The sequence below is a fragment of the Macrobrachium nipponense genome, chromosome 36, assembly GCF_015104395.2.
Source record: "Macrobrachium nipponense isolate FS-2020 chromosome 36, ASM1510439v2, whole genome shotgun sequence".
NCBI lineage: Eukaryota > Metazoa > Arthropoda > Malacostraca > Decapoda > Palaemonidae > Macrobrachium > Macrobrachium nipponense.
Window position 1 is genome coordinate 46,835,063 of NC_087220.1, and position 12,938 is coordinate 46,848,000.

General features: G+C 42.2%; 1 protein-coding gene and 2 long non-coding RNA genes across 11 annotated transcripts in view; 2 read left to right on the forward strand and 1 right to left on the reverse strand.

The window, feature by feature from the left end:
• The window catches only part of LOC135203319 (uncharacterized), a 319,432-nt gene that overhangs the window by 57,854 nt on the left and 248,640 nt on the right, over positions 1 to 12,938 (forward strand). The gene's annotated exons all lie outside the window — the stretch shown is intronic.
• Positions 230 to 11,304, reverse strand: LOC135203316 (uncharacterized). Of its 9 annotated transcripts, none has more exons than XR_010311919.1 (4): positions 11,234 to 11,304; positions 8,644 to 8,786; positions 7,886 to 8,019; positions 230 to 303 (listed from the first exon to the last, which is right to left on the reverse strand). It is a non-coding gene; the product is annotated as an uncharacterized LOC135203316 (long non-coding RNA). The 9 variants fall into 9 exon arrangements; XR_010311920.1 differs by having other exon boundaries at positions 11,252 to 11,289; XR_010311922.1 differs by lacking the exon at positions 11,234 to 11,304 and adding an exon at positions 10,697 to 10,726.
• LOC135203318 (uncharacterized) overlaps positions 11,418 to 12,938 on the forward strand; it is a 28,240-nt gene continuing 26,719 nt past the window's right edge. Inside the window, exon 1 of the long non-coding RNA XR_010311924.1 lies at positions 11,418 to 11,815. This is a non-coding gene — a long non-coding RNA (uncharacterized LOC135203318). The remainder of the gene's footprint in view (positions 11,816 to 12,938) is intronic.

Sequence of the window (12,938 nt, forward strand, 5' to 3'; positions counted from 1 at the left end):
TTTTACATGCAATAACCCAGTAAGGTACATCCAGTGATCACACTGTGATGATGTTAGGAATATTTGATTTTCAAAACTCACCATTGATTGATCGAAATACCATATTTCTTCAAGAAGGAAATTTTATGTTTGTGTTTTGGCCTTTTTTTCACCTCCTCTCTGCCTGAACCACAGTCTTCCCTCCTTCATCAACAAACTCCGCAAACTAGAAAAACTGTTCCTTACTGTAATTTCTGATGTGGACAGGCAATCACGACAGCTCGTGCCTGACCCAGGGTCTCTTTGTTCAGGTCATCCCGGTTACTGCAATATTAAATAAATTTGTTTTTATGCAGCATACACAAACCCTCTATACTGCCTGAAAAATGATGATAACAAAAATGATATTGTTATGATACAATAAAGTTGTTCATACTTACCTGTGCAGATATATATATAGCTGTATTCTCCGAAGTCCGACAGAATTTCAAAAACTCCGGCACCCAGAAACGCATTGTCGTCCCCAGGTGGGATACCCCATTCCCCCGCTGGGAGGCGGGCGTAAGGAACCATTCCCCATTTTTCTGTCAGATTTTCTGTGCCACTGTCTCCTGAGGGGGAGGTGGGTGGGCACTTGATTATATATATCTGCCAGTAAAGTAGACAAAATTTTATTGTATCTAACAATATCATTTCGTTCATGAATCTACCTGCCAGATATATCTATAGCCTGATCCCCCTTTTGAGGAAGGGGGGAGACAGATTCGATTTGGGAACAATTTCAATAGTTGTTGAATTTTGGTTCCTTACCTGTTAGCATAGCTGACTTCGTGAGTACCGCACCCAAGTACTTGCATCTGCTTTACTAGATACTCCATCTAGGTTAGTGACCTGTGAAGCTGTTGATTCTAGAAGGATCTGTAACGGGGCGTGACCACAATGCAACTAGATCCTATATTATAGACCTCCACTTTCGGGTACTGCAATTCTAGAGGTGCCAGCAAGGACGTGACCTGTGTATCTGGTGCGCTCTAATTAAACTGTCACGGGAGCGTGACCACAATGTGACAGATAATTATAGGTGTTGTTTTGACCCGCATGCTGTTAATGCGTCATCTGGAGGTTGCCAGCAAGGACGTGACGCTATGTAGCTGGTGCTCTCCAGATGATTTGTCAATTGGGGCGTGAACCACACTGTGACAAAAACCTTTTCCCCTACTCTGAGGCGAGCAAAAACATTACCACCTGACCTAGCCTATCTGGTTAAACTTCGTAAAACCAAGGCTATTGGAGGGAAGGGCCGCCTAGGCGCTACCCAATACCACCCAAAAAACTAAACACCACATAAACATAATAAAAATAAAAAGAAATAGTCAATAAAAAGTCCAAACTAACATTTATTTTTCTAAAAGATAGAAGATTGCTACTCTCTGGCTCTGTCCCCATATATTGTCGCTGCGACATTGGGCCCAAAGAGTAGGCAGTTCTCGTATGTAATCCTCACCTCCCGAAGGTAGTGAGAAGGCCAAACACTGAATTACTACGCCAAAAATGTGGCATTCAAGATGTCTTTGGGTGCCATGTTCTTTTGGCATGCTACCGACGTAGCAATAGGCCCTCAGTCCATGCGCATTCACCTTCAACACTTTCCATATCACTGTCTTGACAGATGAATGCACTCCTTGATGGTGCCCCCCAAGAAAAAAGCCAAGCCTTCTTTTGACACTGGTAACCTTGGCTTCCTGACCAACACCACAAGTTTATGCAGAGACCTCTTATAAACTTGGTTCTATCTTTTCAGACGGAGGGTTGACTTCCCCTAGCTATTGCTTAGGATCTGCTTCGTCTCAAGAGCCTCATCGAGGATGTGACCTATGGTTAAGAGTTTCTTGTGGGTTTGCGTGATGGGGGGGGGGGGGGGTTTTTTTTGTTTGTTTTTTTTTTTCTTATCCACTTACTCGGCAAAGCCTAACTGGCATTTGGTCAATGGTTGGCTAATCCACTCATATGACCATATACCTAGCCTATTAGCATAATTAAGAGCACAACACCGAGCCGATCCCTGATCCTAACACAGGGTTAGCGCTTATTTTAAAAGAGTTAAAACTAAAAATTAACTCACTAGTTAAGGATCAGTGTCGGCTCCTATCCCAGCAACGTATCCTCAGACACGAACAACCAAGAGAGAAGGACCGCTTGTAGGTTGAATTGACATCCTTCGTGTAACGGAGGTCAAACAGAATTGCCTCTCCCTAAGTGACAGCTCATATGTCCTTTATGACATATTGTTATGGAACCAAGAAGAATTCCTAAAAGCTCGCACTCATGCATAGGTTCAACGGACTGGACATGAGGAACTCAGAACTACTCCAAGTTCCAAGACGGCAACTTGGTGTTGCAACCTTCATCGTTTCGAAAGATCTCAAGATCGTGAATGTCTCTGTTGTCCGCCAATCCACTCTGTGCCTAAAGACAACTAAAACGCCCTCTTATAACCCTTGGATTTGTAGAGACTGCAAGTTTTAGGATCCCTTCTCGAAAAGGATGTCAGCATCTGGCTCACTTAGGTCGTGGTTGGAGGAAATGCCGTTTCTTCTTGCACCAACTCCCTAAGATATCCACTTCGTTGTAGCACTCTAACAACTGTGCGTTGGAAAACGCTCTTCTTGCACTGGCGATAGCTTTCGCCATTGACCTTAATAGAGCCTCTCGCTCTTGCCACTTTTTGATAGTCTGAATGCAGTCAGACTCAGAGGCGAAGAGGCTTCTGTGTACCTCTCGAAGTGGGGCTGTCTGAGTAGATCTGTCCTTACTGAAGCGTCCTCGGAAGTCTACTGCAAGGCCATGAACCTTCTGGTGACCACTCTCCTCGCAGGCAGACGGGGCGAACAAAGTCTTCTCGTCCCTTTCCGACACCGCAAACTTTCCTCATGACTTCCCCCAGATCTTGGAACTGGGGAAAGGCGTAACAGGTCCATCCCCGTCCATCCCAGAGAAGTGTGTTCTAATCGTCATGCAGTCTGGGTCGAGTACTTGGGGATCAGTACAGTGAAGCCTCTTCGTTCTGGCGCGCAAAGATATCCACGGCGACGTCCCCATAACCCCCACAGCTCTTGGCATACCTCCAAGCAGAGGTCTACTCGGTTGGCAGAAGTTGACCCAAATCGTCTGCTGCGGAGATCTCCAGAGGACATTCCTCGAATCATGTCTACAAACTTCGTAATGATCATGACGTCCAGTCCCCTTGCCCACAGCAAGATCCTCCTTTGCCAGAGCAAAAAGAGACCTGAGACTGTGTTCCTCCCTACTTCTCAGTACGCCAGAGACTGTGGTGTTGTCTGAGTGACTTGGACTATTCGACGAGAGACTTTTTTCTTTTGGAAAACTGGAGAGCTAAAGATGGCTACCATTTCCTTTAGGTTTATGTGCCAGGGCACACCTGTTCCCCTCTCCAGGTGCCTGCCACTTCTTTCCCCCTAATGATGCTCCTATCCCGTGGTGGATGCGTCGGAGAAACAACACTAGGTCGTGGCTCTGAAGCTTGAGAGACACGCCTCCGCCAGCTCACACTGGATCTAGCCAACATTTCCAAGTGATGTTTTACCTCTCCTGAATTCCAAGATCATGTGTAATATTCTTGGTTTTTTTTTCCAATTGTACTTTGAGAAAAAATGTACCGGTCTGAGGTGCAGTCTCCCCAAGGAAACAAACTTCTCCATCGAGGAAATGTCCCCAGTTAGACTCATCCATTCCCTCACCGAGCACGGATCGTTCTTAGAATGCTAACACTTTGTCTAAGCCTTGCTGCGTGAACGTCCCTGGGACGGAAAAGCTCCGAAAAGGCCACTGAATCCTCTGAATCCCCAGATACAACGATGGATTGGGTTGGGGATCAGATGTGACTTTTCGAAATTCCCCAGTATTTCCAGGGACTTCACCAACGATTAAGTTGTTTGAAAATCCTCAGACCCGCTTTTGAGTGGAGGCTGAATGAGCCAGTCGTCTGACGAAGATAACATTGCGAAGGAGGAGACTGAGGGGCCATGCAGGCTGAAACATTTCTTCAAAAGAGGGCTCAAAGCCATCGACCAAGACCTCTTCTTCTTCTCACTGACACACGTTCGGGAAGAGATGTAACTGTGCTCTCTAGACAACCTCTGGAGAGCTGCATGAAAACTAGAGAGCAAAGGCAACTGGTCGAAAGAGCGGAACGAGGAGAAGGAGAAGGACTGCCTGTACTCTTGATTGGCAGCCTAGCATTCCTTCTCTCACATGGGCTTTTGCCTTTCTCACTGCAATCAACAAAACAAGTTGTTGTTTGCAAAGACACAATCCTCCTTTTGATGGAGAACATTCCTTCTCAAGTGCAAAAGGCTGAATCCTTTGAGAAGACGATGGGCGAGGGAAGCCCTCCTGCCTTCTGCCTACATGGACCGGCCAAGGATATATCTTAGGAGCTACGCGGAAGCGCTCAAGAAGGCAGTACTCAGGCGGGACGCCGTCCTCTCCGGTGGAAGATCGCAACACAGTAGAAAAGAGAGAGGACTGAACGTCCCCCTCCCTGGACCCTACATCATACACTCATCTCAGCTCTCTTTACCTGCAGAAAGTCCTTCCAATTGCCCAGGAGACGATGCAAAGCTAAGGAGCTAACTGACGAAAGCGTCCCCCTCCGAGGAACTCAAAGAACGACGGCCCGCCTGTGCGACCTATATCGTCTTCGTTCTCCTAGAGGAGCGGACCCTCCGAGAGTTTCCAACTCCTGCGCGGGGAGGACGTCTCTGAAGACTAAAGTATCTTTCAAGATTCAAAATTCTATGAGATTATGATCCATGACATCACCTATAGACGAATCTTGACTAGAGAGATGTTCAGACATCCTTTCTCTAGATCATCTATGCTATTCGCAGTTTTTCTGCAGGAAAAACTGGAGAGGTGTGAATTTCCGTCCTGATTCAGGGAAAACAAACTTCTCCAGCGAGGAAATGGGTCCCCTGCAATTCATTCATTCCCTCACCGAGCATGTTTCCTTCCCTAATAAGGCTGCGTTTCACTTAAACAGGAGTAATTTGAAGACACTGTAGAAGATTGTTCATTGTTTCTTCCTAAAAGTCTCCTTCCTGAGATCCATTACTATTCTCTGATTCTCGGCGAATGTCTGAAGAAGCATTATTCGTTTGTGCGTCCATCCAAGCGTCCTGCCGAGCGTCGCGCTCGGCGCTGTCGTATTTGGCAGCGGAAGGAGTCCCCTTCATAATCGAGCAAGGGACGTCTCGGCGAACTAATTGACTGCATCTCTTGCACATCATTCTTGTTTCGAGGGAAATCATGTGTGTTATGCCGCGTTAGACCTCGGACAGAATTCTGTTACCATGCGGTAAACAGAACCGAAAAAGGTCTAATACATATATATATACATACATACATTTATACATATATCCTAACCATATATATATATATATATATATATATATACATATATATATATACATATACACACTATATATATATACACATACTACATACACAAATATATATAATTTTTTTTTTTTTTTTTTTTTTTTGTTTTTTTTTTTTTTTTTTTTTTTTTTTTTTTTTTTATGAAAAAATTCTCGCAAAGTGAAGATGTTCAGCCATGTATGCTAGAATTCCCCTTCAACCCGAGGCTAAGGCCGTGATTGTAGGGTAGAAATACGGTTAGTCCGTCAATCCCGCAGGAGAGAGAGACGTAACCTACTGCGCATAGCAGACAATCAGATGGAACTGAGCACTGGCATTACGCATTAGTGACAGCAGACTCTGAGAACGTTCGTCGTTCTCGCACTGCTCTGCCTGAGTTGCCACCTACACCATTCTACGAATGAATAGGTTTACTATCATTATAGAGCAGAAACCAAAATCCATCAAAACTAGTATATTTAAGCGAAACTGAATTTGCTAAATATAAAAGGCTAACTTGGTATTGTCATAACAATACCTTAAATGTTTAAAAATAGGGAAACCGGCAACCCCTGAATAGTTGCAGGGAGAACCGATTAAATGTAATAAGAATAATCGTACTCTCGGTTGTCCTCCGTAGAGTAACTATGGTATGAGTATATAACTTGAACCATACAACAGTTTGATAGTAATATGACGTAAGGGCAAAAATAATATTACTATGATACAACATCGCTTGTTCACCTTTACCGGCAGATATATATATACATATATCTGACTGGTAAGTTTTATGAACAAACGATAGAGTATTTTAGACACTTGGACAGCTACCTCCCTACTACATTCTGCCTCACCGAGGTAGGGAGAGCCATCACGCGGTAGTGTTTTGTCAATGAGAAATTATACGCTTACGCGATAGAATGAACACTCATGGCATTATCACTATTCTTCACTACACTACTATAACTTTCCAATGCAAACATGATTCCAGGCTACGCAGAGATTTAAGAATCACAGATAGGGTATTACCCTCCAAAGACACTATTGTAGGGCCCGAAGGCATCACAGGTCTTTGGAGGGATAAATTCTACTGGACGGGTAACTTGTGTTACACGCCTGGAGGAAGACCTCCTTACACTATCACGTTCTAGTTTACGTACCTATGATTCATAAGCCTTCCACGCAGAATCAGACATATTTTCACACTCGTTGCAGCGCTCATCAAACATACAAACATGTTTTCCTACAATTCGCGCACACTGTATGAGGGTCTACCGAAGTTTTCGGTAGCCTAACCTTGCATTCTTCTTCCACAACATACTCTGGCCTAGTCGAACTAGATCCAGACATCGTAAGTTTAAGGAAAAATCAAGCCAAAATAAAAAACAATCCACAATTAGCGTATGCCTAACCACCGATCCTAATCAAATAACCAAAAATCAATCGGGATACTCAAGTGACCAAAAGAGTTCCAAAATCCAATGACGGAGGTGCAGAAAACACTTGTTGCCTGCACCGGCGACAGAAAATATCTGCCAGAAAATGGGAATGGTTCCTTACGCCCGCCTCCCAGCGGCGGGAATTGGTACTACCACCTGGCCGACCCACTGCGTGTGCCGGGAGTTTTTTGAAATTCTGTCGGACTTCGGAGAATACAGCTATATATATATCTGGCAGGTAAGATTCATGAACAAAAAGCTTTGTTTCCTATTTGTATTAGTTGACTTCTAAATTAGAGCGGTCACTGAATTAGCAGGTAAGGTCTTTGAGGTCTGAATTTCATGACATCATTGTTGCCCTCAAGATTCTGAACTACTACAGAGACAAATTTTCAAAGAAAATTGAAAAAGAGTGACTACTAAATGCTGTGAGTCTGAAATCAAGCAATGGCTCATTTGAGGCATATCACCCTTTACCTGTAAAAGTTTTCAGCACAAACTTTCTGTTGGCGACAGACAACACAACAAAACTCTCTTTAGTAAGCATATTACACATTTTAGTGCATAAAGTGCAAAAAATTGCTCCTTTGCATTTATGTACATATAAAGCTTGACTTTACTGCAATAATGGGGAACAGTATAATTGTGTGGGATTTAATTTGGGGGTTGAAAACAAAAGCAAACCAGGGGTGGTCATAAGTTGCTTTTGTCCGTAACGCTTTAAGACGATTAAAAAAATTAGTTTTCACACTAATCTTCACTAATGTGGACGTGATAATTAAAGAAATGCATTCCTTTAAATATATGGTGCTTTCACAAGAACCTGAATACCTTGTCTGGTATGCCTTCTGTGACACCTAACTTGTACTCTAGGAGTTAATGATAGAATAATAAATAGAACGGAGTGAAAATGACAGGTATAAAATTTCAATCCCTTATATTTCTGGAAGGGCTGTGCACATAAAAATCTAACATATGACAAATCCCTCACTCTAAAAAAAACTACTTCAGATTAAATAACATCTTACCTGACAATCTTCCACTGGGTCTTGAGTTTCTTGTGTAACACCTTGAATCCATCACTAAGTTTAAAGATTTCCCCTTTGGATTCATCGAAGATGATGGTATTACTTTGTTCCTTTTCTCGGGGTTCTGCTTCTTTCTGTAAAACAATGAATCTTTTAATAAAAGAGTACAGAGGAGCCACAGTATTAGCGTATTTGCAATATTTTTCAATGAGAAATATCCACAAATTACAGATTTTCATATAAATGTCATGATTAAATGTACTTTTTTGTGATAAAACTATTTAAAATACCAGGTATAAGTATTTTTAGTGTGTTGACTTTGAGATCTAAGAAAATAGGCAGTTTTAAGCATTTTTATGGTGGTTTCTAAGTATTGCATATTCTAGCTACTCGTGTGGGGTGGGGGGGTCTTGTACGCATCCCCTGTGAATATGGGGGATCCACTGTAGAGCAATTTAATATATGTACTATTTCAGTTTTACGGAATGTTGCATTTCAAACCTTGTACTATATATGAAACTGCCAGGAACAGAATCCTGCAATTAACCACAATTCCAATTTAATTCATGCCTCCACAAAATGCTTTTCACCTTATCTTTCAAATTGTAAATGAGTCTTGTTCACAAAGTATTATATAGTTCATCATTTCCCCTCTAGGTGAAACATACAGTAGTACACACACAATCATTCATCAGCCAAAATCTATTAAGAACAAATTAATACATTCTCTCTAGATTACCAACATTATATTCACTCACCGCTATAGGAGCCATGGCTGCAGAAGACGCAATCTGTTGCCCATCAAATGTTAAATAAGAAATAGCCCAGAACTTCACTCACTAATTATAGGGAGGCTAAACTTACAGATGTAGAAATAGGCGTCCCACTTTTCATATCAACTCTGAAATGATAAATTTAAAACTGAATTCACATAACAAGGGCACTGCATGATCTATTTCAAGATGAAGACATTTCCATAGGGTACTTTATGAAATGAAGAAAGCATGTACATACTATAACTGATTTACTGACAATATTTAAAAATAACTGGCACATTGCAAAAAACATTCATAATACTTAAGAAAACTTTAACATGTGATTGTTGTTTTTCTAATACTGTACAATCACCTCACCTAATAAAAAGGTTTATGAATTTACCACCAACATTTTACAGTGCATCCTACTAATTACAGTACATATGCACCATTTTGTGAGGTTAAAGAATTCCTGAAGCATGATGTTCTCATACATGGCCATTTAAAACAATAAGCAAGAATACAAGTTTAAGTGATTCAAAAATGTCCTATTAAAAAAGTCTACAACAAAATCCTTCAGAAAAAATTTGGTTGCAAATTGTCAAAATAAAATACAGATTATTATCCAATTGATCCCACTTTACACTGATAGTAAGAAGCCATTCATCAGGGACTGAATTCTAATGGCTTAAAGGTGGAAGATTTAAATATTGAAAAAATATGTACATACAATACATAGGAGGAATTAGTGGCATAAAATTTGGGTGGGACAGTGTACGTATAATCTTTTGTACACACCTTGTCAACAAAAGAAAACGCAAGACAAATGTTACTTTTATAAACAATTACAATGACAAAAATATGCACTATAACTGGTTCACTTAAGGTAGATTCTTGGATGAGCCCTATTCTCACGAGACGTTAGTTTGGCGGCCGCTGATTGGCTGGGAGCTGCCTACCTCCCGGTACCAGCCATCCATCAGCGGCCGCCAAACAAACGTCTCGTGAGAATAGGGCTCATCCAAGAATCTACCTTAAGTGAACCAGCTATAGTTCCACTCATTAATGAATGGCTTCCTGTTATATTTTATAGTACGTAGTAGGGGCTCTACATTTAGCAACAGATGCATAGGCTAGCCTACTTCATTGGGTCAGAAACCTGCACAGACCCATTTGCAAATTGCCAATTGATATTCTGCTGAGAACACTTGCAGTGCCATTTTATAATTGTGTCCTTGGTGAGGTGACTTAAAGTAAGAGATGGCTTCATCCCAAGGGCAGGAGGAAGTTACAGGTGGTAGGTTAGGCTGTAACTTTTTGAAGTGCATACAAACTCGTGTGAATAGCGAGAGTGGAGGACTCCTCACACTTCAAAACCCAATGCCAAAACCTCACTTTGGCAGGTAAAATGCAAGGGGGTTGGCCTCATTACCTGTGTGGAGATCACAGGTACATGTCCCCAAAGAATGCAGTGAGAATGAGAAGGACTCCTCACACTTGAAAACCCCAAGGCAAAACCTCATTTTGACAGCTCTAAATGAATGAGGTTGGCCTCATTACCTGTGGAGGAGATTGGGGTTTATTTACGTTTCGAGGAATGCTAGCGAGCGAGTTATAACGTACTAAAGGGTGGACAGGACCCCTAACACTTGATAACTACAACCTCGAACCCCATTTTGACTGGTGAAACGTGAGGGGTTGGCCTCATTACCTGTATACAGATCAGAGGGTTTGCTTTTTGTTCCTGAGGAATGCGAGGGAATGAATGAGTGCATGAGAGTGAGTGTGAACGAGAAAATCACAATAATAAACCTCATTTTGACACATAAAATAAGTGAGGTTTACCTGGGTTATCATTACCTGCGGAGGAGACACTGTGGTTTGTTTACGTTCCGAGGAATGCGAGAGAGAGAGAGAGAGAGAGAGAGAGAGAGAGAGAGAGAGAGAGAGAGAGAGAGAGAGAGAGAGAGAGAGAGCCACAACAATGCCTAAACCTTATTTTGACAGATAAAATGACTGGGGTTCAACGATACCCACCTGGTTTACCTATCATTACCTGTGGAGGAGAATGGGGTTTGGGTTTGGGTTTTGTTTATGTTCCGGAGGAATGCGGAGAGAGAGAGAGAGAGAGAGAGAGAGAGAGTAAACCACAACAATAAACCTCATCTTTACAGATAAAACGACTGTGGTTACCTCGTTACCTTTGTGGAGAAATGGGGTTTGGGTTTGGGTTTGTTTGACGTTCCCGAGGATATATATATATATATATATATATATATATATATATATATATATATATAGAGAGAGAGAGAGAGAGAGAGAGAGAGAGAGAGAGAGAGAGAGAAAACCACAACAATAAACCTCATTTTGACAGATAATAAAACTGGGGTTCAACCGTAAACATCTGGTGTACCTACCATTACCTGCGGAGGAAAATGAGGTTTAGGTTTGGGTTTGTTTACGTTCCCGAGGAATGCAGAGAGAGAGAGAGAGAGAGAGAGAGAGAGAGAGAGAGAGAGAGAGAGAGAGAGAGAGAGCTAAAACAATAAACCTCACTTTGACAGATAAAATGACTGGGATCAACCTTACCCACCTGGTTTACTACCATTACCTGTGGAGGAGAATGGGGTTTGGGTTTGGGTTTGTTTACGTTCCCGAGGAATGCGAGCCAGAGAGAGAGAGAGAGAGAGAGAGAGAGAGAGAGAGAGAGAGAGAGAGGAATCATCAATGGAAGTCAACCTCAGTACGTTCATTTGTTTTTTTTTTTCGCGCTCGGAAATCCCCGCAGCAGCAGCAACAGCAGCAGCAGCAGGAGGAGACCTCGGCCGTCGTCGGACTCGCTTATTAAGCCCTTTGTTCTCGGGGGGCACGAGGGCGCTTCGTACCCTCGGAAGTCGCTGTGACTGGCGGCGGATCTCGCCGATTCGAAGGGCGGCTTCAACGTGGAGAGAGAGAGAGAGAGGAATAATATCCTCCTCCCTTCGTCGTGTCTCTTGTGTGGTGGTGTTTGGGTTCGCCATGTTTATGATGTAGAAGTTGTTTTTTGTTTATTTTTTTTTTTACTTTAAGCGGATTTGTTTTGTGTTTTTTTTTTACTTGTGGTGATTCGCGAATCCTGGTGGTGACGCCCCGCGGGAAGGAAATCGCCCGAATCCCCCCCGAAATCCTCCCACAGGTGAGTTATAAATCCGTTTGCGGATTTCAGTTGTTTTTTTTCTTTTAACTACGTTCCTTAGTCTCTCTCTCTCTCTCTCTCTCTCTCTCTCTCTCTCGGATTTGTATAATCCTCTAGGGTAAAAAAGAAAAAATCCCCTTGTAATCCCCCGAAATCCCCCTCAGGTGCGAATCAGATCCATGGGTTAAGTAGGGGGTTGGCTATTAAAAGGAAATCCTCATTTCTTTAGGCCTACTATGTCGCTAACAATTAGTATTTTTAACCTCATTTTCCTTTAAAGGGATTACGTACAAAATCCTTTCTTTAAGCGAGTAACCTACAAAATCCTTTGGTAGATCTAAGGGATTATTATCCACAAAATCCTTTGCAGGATTACAAGATCCTCTCTCCGAGGAATACGAAATCCGTTTTGAATAGGCCTACAGTGTCGAAATTATCTCTTGTAAATTGTCATTGTCCTTACGTCCGTTTTAAATGACTAAGATCCTCGTGACGTAGGTTACAGCTCCGTTATCAGCTGTTGCTATGCCTTGCCTTATCCTTCTGCTTAGGTCTAGGTATATCCCCCATCTGCTTAGGCCTAGGCTCCCCTGTCTTATCCTCATGACGTGTCTTTGTTAACAGTAATGTCTGTCCGTGGATTCATTTTCTAAGTTCCACTCAGATTGTTGTTATTGGGCATAGCATTGTTACAGGCCTAGTTCTGTTGTTAGGTAGGTGAATGTTTCGTCAAGAATGTGAATTGTAAGATTATGTAGGTTAGGCCTACTGACCCGAAATGTTTTGCCATGTTTGTCAAGGTTATTACATAGAACATTTAATGTTAAGAATATGTAGGTTAGGCCTACTACCCCAAATGTTTTTGCCATGTTTCATTAAGAACGTTTAGCGTAAAGATGTGTAGGTTAGGCCTACTACCCAAAATGTTTTGTCATATTTTGTCAAGAATACTATTTAACATAGAGAATATGTATTTAGGACCTTCCCTGAAATGTGTGCATGGGTCAGCTTACCCAACTTACTCATATAGGTAGGCCTCAGGCCTGGAACCATTGAGAATTGCCAGTTTTTATTGCCATGTGATTTATAGGCCTACCCCACTGCCTTTGATCAATAGCCCATT